Source organism: Alosa sapidissima, chromosome 11 (assembly GCF_018492685.1).
Source record: "Alosa sapidissima isolate fAloSap1 chromosome 11, fAloSap1.pri, whole genome shotgun sequence".
Taxonomy (NCBI): Eukaryota; Metazoa; Chordata; class Actinopteri; order Clupeiformes; family Clupeidae; genus Alosa; species Alosa sapidissima.
The window spans coordinates 27,032,569-27,038,570 of NC_055967.1; positions in this window are offsets into that span (position 1 = coordinate 27,032,569).

The following is a 6,002-nucleotide window of genomic DNA, read 5'->3' on the forward strand; positions in this document are numbered from 1 at the left end:
ACCCGTTGAGAACTCTAGTTCAGTCTCTTTCCCTCTCTTACTCTCTTAGAGCCAGGTAAAAAAAACAAAAAAAACATGTTTTTGTCCCAAGCAAAGCAATACACTAGAACTACACTGGTAATTGTGACTGGAGTGCTGATGGAACAACAATGGCAGGAATCTGACCTCCTCCAACTCCAATGTCTGTCTTTCGATTCCATTTGAGAAATTGTCAACATTGTGTAATTACCAGTGTAGTGCTAACCATAGTGTATTGGGACAAAAACATGTTTTCTTTTTTAGACGTATGTGTGTTAATGCTCAGATGTATGAACAGCGTATGTGTGTGAGTGTGTGGCTGTGTGTGTGTGTGTGTGTGTGTGTGTGTGGGGGGGGGGGGGGGGGGGGGCAGAGAGAGAGAGTACTGATGTTTAAAAAGTTAGAGCAGTGGTTCCCTAAGAGAGGGAACTAAGAGAGGAGAGGGCTCTAAGAGAGGGCCAGAGACTCAAAGTATTTCAGTAGTCGTAAATAGCTTAGAACAGAATAAACCACCCCTTTCATTCCGATTAAACTTAACTTTTGATACCTTCTAAACATTGACCTGGGGGGGTATTCCATCAACCTCGCTAAAGGCCAAACCTGGCTAATTTCGATAAGTCTCGCTAATTTTAGTGAGAATTCCATTCCATTAATGAGGTTAACGTGAATCCCAGCTTGGTAACTATGGGAATTTATGCCACAGGACTAACCTGCTCCGTAGCAGGTTAACTTTCAAGCTAAATTAAGCTGTGTTGCAAAAAAAAAACAATCAGTCGGAAAACGAGTCCAAAAAGATGGTTCTGTCAACCTGTGCTTTTGTCACCTGTAGCCTACAACTTCAAAAATAGAAGTAGGCCTAGAAATGTTTTTTCCGACAGTGTCACCAAGCATGGATTTACACATTCACTAGCTCCAAAGAATTTATAAAGATTATGTGACTTAAAATGTTTTAACTTCACATGCGTGTGGTTCTAGCTAGGAATCCTGCTACTCTGCGTCATCTACGTTCGGTGGTGGTGTAAGGTGCAGCGAGACGACAAACCAAAGCACTTACATTCTTGCGTGTTCACAGGTTCGCTTCCCATACAAAGTATTAAGGCTACATAGCTTATCACCTTGATCATAGCATTTTTAGTTTAGTTTTTAGTTAGCCTGGCTAGCGCCACCACTTCTCAATGAGACATGGTCTGGGAACCAAACGTTAACTTTCTCGTATTTGAAAAAAATGCCCAGATCCGTTTATTGGGTGCCACGGATGTCTATCAAATGTGTCTGTGCATAGCTCATCATCGTCTTGCTTTCCCCCTTGTTCTGTGATTGGTCCCCTATCTCAGGCGAAAATTTGCTCCATGGTCTCCAGGCTGCCTTAGCAGCGTGAATCAAATCGCGCGCAAGGCAGCATGGGAACACCCAGGCTAGTTTTTAGTAAACTCTTTAATGAAAGACATGTCTATTGATAAAGGGTCATGCACATTTGGTAGGCTGTTCAGTGACATGCTTTGCCAGTGGGCTATATTATATCTGATGCAAGCCAAAGGATAATTCTGTAGCCTGTAGGCCTATAGGTAGCCAATAATTAAAACTGCTTCATGTGTTTCAGATAATTATAAACTTTGGGACTTATGGGAGACAATAGGCTATTATGTTGATACTAATTTATTTTATGACCACCTACACCTAGACAATAATTTGGAGTGAACTCTTTTAATCTAAGAACGTAGGCTATAGGTAGTTTTGAATATATGCCAAAGTTGTTTTTGAGTTTATACTATTTATTCATCCACTCGTTTTGTTCAAGCATAGACTGTATAGTCTGTGTTCAAGAGTGAAGCCAATCAAACTCGCAATTGATTTCAAAGCATTAGCATTGTTGTTTTAAATGTATGCTTTGATTATTCTCCAATTTCTGTAGGCAATCTATTTTTTTTCTCGATGTTAAATTTGATGACTTTCGATGATAATCCTGTAGATGGCGCTTGCCAAATCAAACAGAAATCGTCTAATATTGTCTTAATTTTATGACATATATCCTCTATTCGGCAATCTACTGTTTTGGTCTACTGTCCTACCTCGTGCACGAGCAGAGATGCAGCTGACCTAAACCTCGCTTGAATAAACGAGGCCAAGATGTTGCGGCTTCAGCCCCAAGTGAAAGTCAACGCTAGTTCAAGCCAGGCTATTTCTGTATTTCTTGTCCGGCAACGTTATAGGAGGCTTCCACCCTCCCAGTATGAAGTGGTGAAGACACACATCCAAGAGCTACTAGAGCAGGGAGTTGTAAGGCCAAGCTGTAGTCCATATTCTTCACCCATTGTGGTCGTTCAAAAGAAAGATGGGTCCATCCGTCTTTGTGTTGACTATAGGCAACTTAATGCAAAGACTAGAAAAGATGCCTTCACGTTGCCGCGAATTGAGGAGTCCTTGGATGCCCTTACTTTATTTTCAACTCTGGATCTTGCGAGCGGCTACAATCAGGTGTCAGTAGCAGAGAAAGACCGAGCAAAAACTGCATTCTGCACCCCATTTGGCCTCTTCGAGTTTCAGAGGATGCCATTTGGGTTGTGCAACGCGCCAGGAACTTTTCAATGACTAATGGAAAGGATATTTGGTGATCAGCGTTTTCACTCCCTTCTCTTGTACTTGGACGATGTGGTCGTTTTCTCGTCCACGTTTCAGCAGCATCTGGAACGACTGGAGCTTGTTCTGGATAGGTTAACATCTCATGACCTCAAGCTTAAACTAGGGAAGTGTCACTTTTTTCAACCAGAAGTAAGGTTTCTGGGACATGTTATCTCTGCGTCCGGGGTTGCGACAGACCCTGATAAGATCAGTGCGGTTAGAGATTGGAAAATACCGTCCACAGTCACAGAACTACGTTCTTTTCTCGGGTTTGCATCATACTATCGGCGCTTTGTCAAGGGGTTTGCTAGGTATGCAGCCCCTCTGCATAAGTTAGTGGCTAAGCTACAGCCAGCCCCGAAGAAAAGATCAGGGTCCAATACCTCTTTGCAAGACCACTGGGACTGGGGTTGTGAACAGGCTTTTAACACGTTGAAGGAGAAGTTGATTAGTGCACCAGTTCTGGGTTACGCCGACTTCAGCAAACCTTTCATTCTTGAGGTAGATGCAAGTGGGTTGGGGTTAGGTGCTGTCTTATCCCAAGAACAAGAGGAAGGGTTTCGTCGACCCATTGCCTACGCAAGTAGGGAGCTGCGACCGACCAAACGTAACATGACTAACTCTGCCATGAAACTCGAGCTGTTGGCTCTGAAGTAGGGCATGACAGAGAAATATAGGGACTACCTCCTTGGTGCAAAATTCACTGTTTTCACTGACAATAATCCGCTCTGCTATTTGCAGACAGCCAGGCTCGGTGCTGTAGAGCAGCGCTGGGCTGCACAGCTGGCTCTCTTTGATTTTAAGATTGAGTACCGGCCGGGTGTGTGCAACAGGAATGCAGATGCGTTATCTCGCTTGCCTGCATTCCCAGCCCAGGAAATATACGAGGTGACTCCTGGAATTACTGTCCCAGCAGAGGTCAAAAGTATCATGGTCAACCACCTCTCAAGTTTAGCAGACATCCAGGCTATAGATGCTTCCCCTGTAAGAACCAGGGCTGACCTCCAACTCCTTCAGTCCGAAGACCCAGTGCTTAGGGCCTTCTTAGTGTACTGGAACTGTGGCAAAGCCCCCACGGCCCCAGAGAGAGCCAGAGAGTCACCTGCGGTTCTAGAGCTTGCACGCCAGTGGGCCAAAATACAAGAGCATGATGGAGTACTCTACCGGACGAGTCATGTCCCTGGCAGTAGGGAAGAGGTGTTACAGTTGATGTTGCCCCAGAAGCTTCAGGTAGAAGTTCTTTCTGCTTTACATGACAATCATGGTCATCAAGGAGTGGAAAGGACCACTATCCTTGTCCGTCAGCGGTGTTATTGGCCATCCATGCGAAAACACATTGAGCGTTGGTGCCATGAATGCCGGCGGTGTTTGGTCGCTAAAGCCGTGCAGCCCAAACTAAGAACATTCATGGGTAGCTTATTGGCCTCTAGGCCACTAGAAATACTAGCCATCGACTTTACCCTGCTGGAAAAGTCCAGCGACGGGAAGGAAAACCTTTTGGTCGTTACGGACATCTTTTCTAAATTCCCTATCTCTAAATAGCCTTCCCTTCTAGTTGACTCCCTTTTGGGTACAGTTGAGCCGCCGTCTGAACTGACCACCGAAGATTGGGTGAAAGAACATCGGGAACATCTTTCCGCAGTCTATCACCAGGCTCGAACTCACCTCGAGGTGGCAGCCGCAAAGCGGGCACGGCATCAAGCCACTCCTCTGCCTATCTTGCCTCCAGGCACCCTAGTGTATCGCCGGAGCCACTTGCCGGGTCGTCATAAAATCCATGATTATTGGGACAGTGTAGTGTATGAGGTAGTAGGGTGTTTGGATGAGGTTGGTACATTGTACAAAATTAGGCCGAGGGATCAACAGGGGCCAGAAAAGAATATCCACCGGCAGGAGTTGCGTCCTCTGCCTGTTGACCCCTCTCCAACCCTACGTACAAATGCAGAACCTAGTTCAAGAGGTTCATGTCCTTTACAAGAGGACCCCAACTGTACGGGTACGATGGGGGAAATGGGGAATGCAGCTTGATGCCCTGCTTTCAGGTGCTAATTGATTAGACCAGGTGGTACAGCGTTTAAATAAGCCAGCTGACTAGAGGACACGAGAGCGGTCTGTTTGAAACGGTGAATCAGGAAGTTGGTGTGTCGGTGGTGCATAGCAGAGATTGTAAGTTTCTGTTCAGCTTCTATTTATGCTTAACTCTTGTATTCATGTGTTAGTGCTTGACTTGGCCAACTGTTTGTTTTGTAGCTCAGCCTGGGGCGCGTGACTACGAACCTCAAAAGGTGCATGCTGCACAGAAACTTCGCTACGATAGAGAGTACACAGCGACTAGTACATCCACACTGTTTTTAAGAATGTAAGTTAATTTGCTGTGTTTTGATTGCAGGAGGACTGCTTTCGTCGGTTCAGCCAGCCACTGTTTTTCCTGAACTTGTAACTGTTTCATTGTTTACTTGTGTGTGTTGTGTAACCTATGTGACGGAATCTAGCCTGTCTGCGTCACGACTGTCTTGTGCTGCGCCATCAGTGGAGGCCAGCCTGTCATAGTTTTACCGTCTATAATATCCGTTTGTCTCTGTGTGTATGTGTTTAATGTCTGTCTGTATTTGTTCTCATGTTGTCTTGGCTTAGGGCAGCGTGCAATATTCCCTATATTAACAGTAATTTGTTTGCGGTGTCTATTTGAGTGTGGTGTTTGAAACCCAGTGTAACCTTATCAGTGTATGTTTGTGCACTGTCCATATAGTGTGAAGTGTTGTGGTGTATTCACTCATTCTTCGAGATTGTGTGCTGTAATTTTATGTGCGGAACATTGTTGCCCTGGTGCCAAAATGTGTTATTTGTTTAATGTGTGTCTGTTTGTTATCTGTTAATAAAAGTACTGTTCCTTCATTGGGCAGCCTGCATAAAGATTGGTAAAGTGTAGATTCTCTGGTTAGTGTGCATAAAGACACCCTGTTGGTCACACATGCTTTTATTTCCAGTAGGGTTGACTAGCAACCGACTTGTTACAGGACAATCAAGCAGCTCCAAGTGGTTCAAAATGCAGCACTGAGAGATCTTACAAAAACAAAAAACACAGACCACATCACTCCTATACTTAAGTCCCTGCACCAGCTTCCAGTAACTCACAGAATTTATTATGACCGCCGCTAGCGAAGCTAGCGAAGCGGTCATATAGGGATTGTCAAAGTTTTTATTTATTTTTTCCCCGTCATCTACTTCCTGAATTTTTGGTCAACGATACCCGGGACACCGAACCACCGGGGCACATGAAATTTGGTGGGTATGTAGCCCCACTAGACTTTTACGGAAAAATTTCGTTTGGTCGGATCGGGAGGCGAGCGCGCCAACATTTGAGC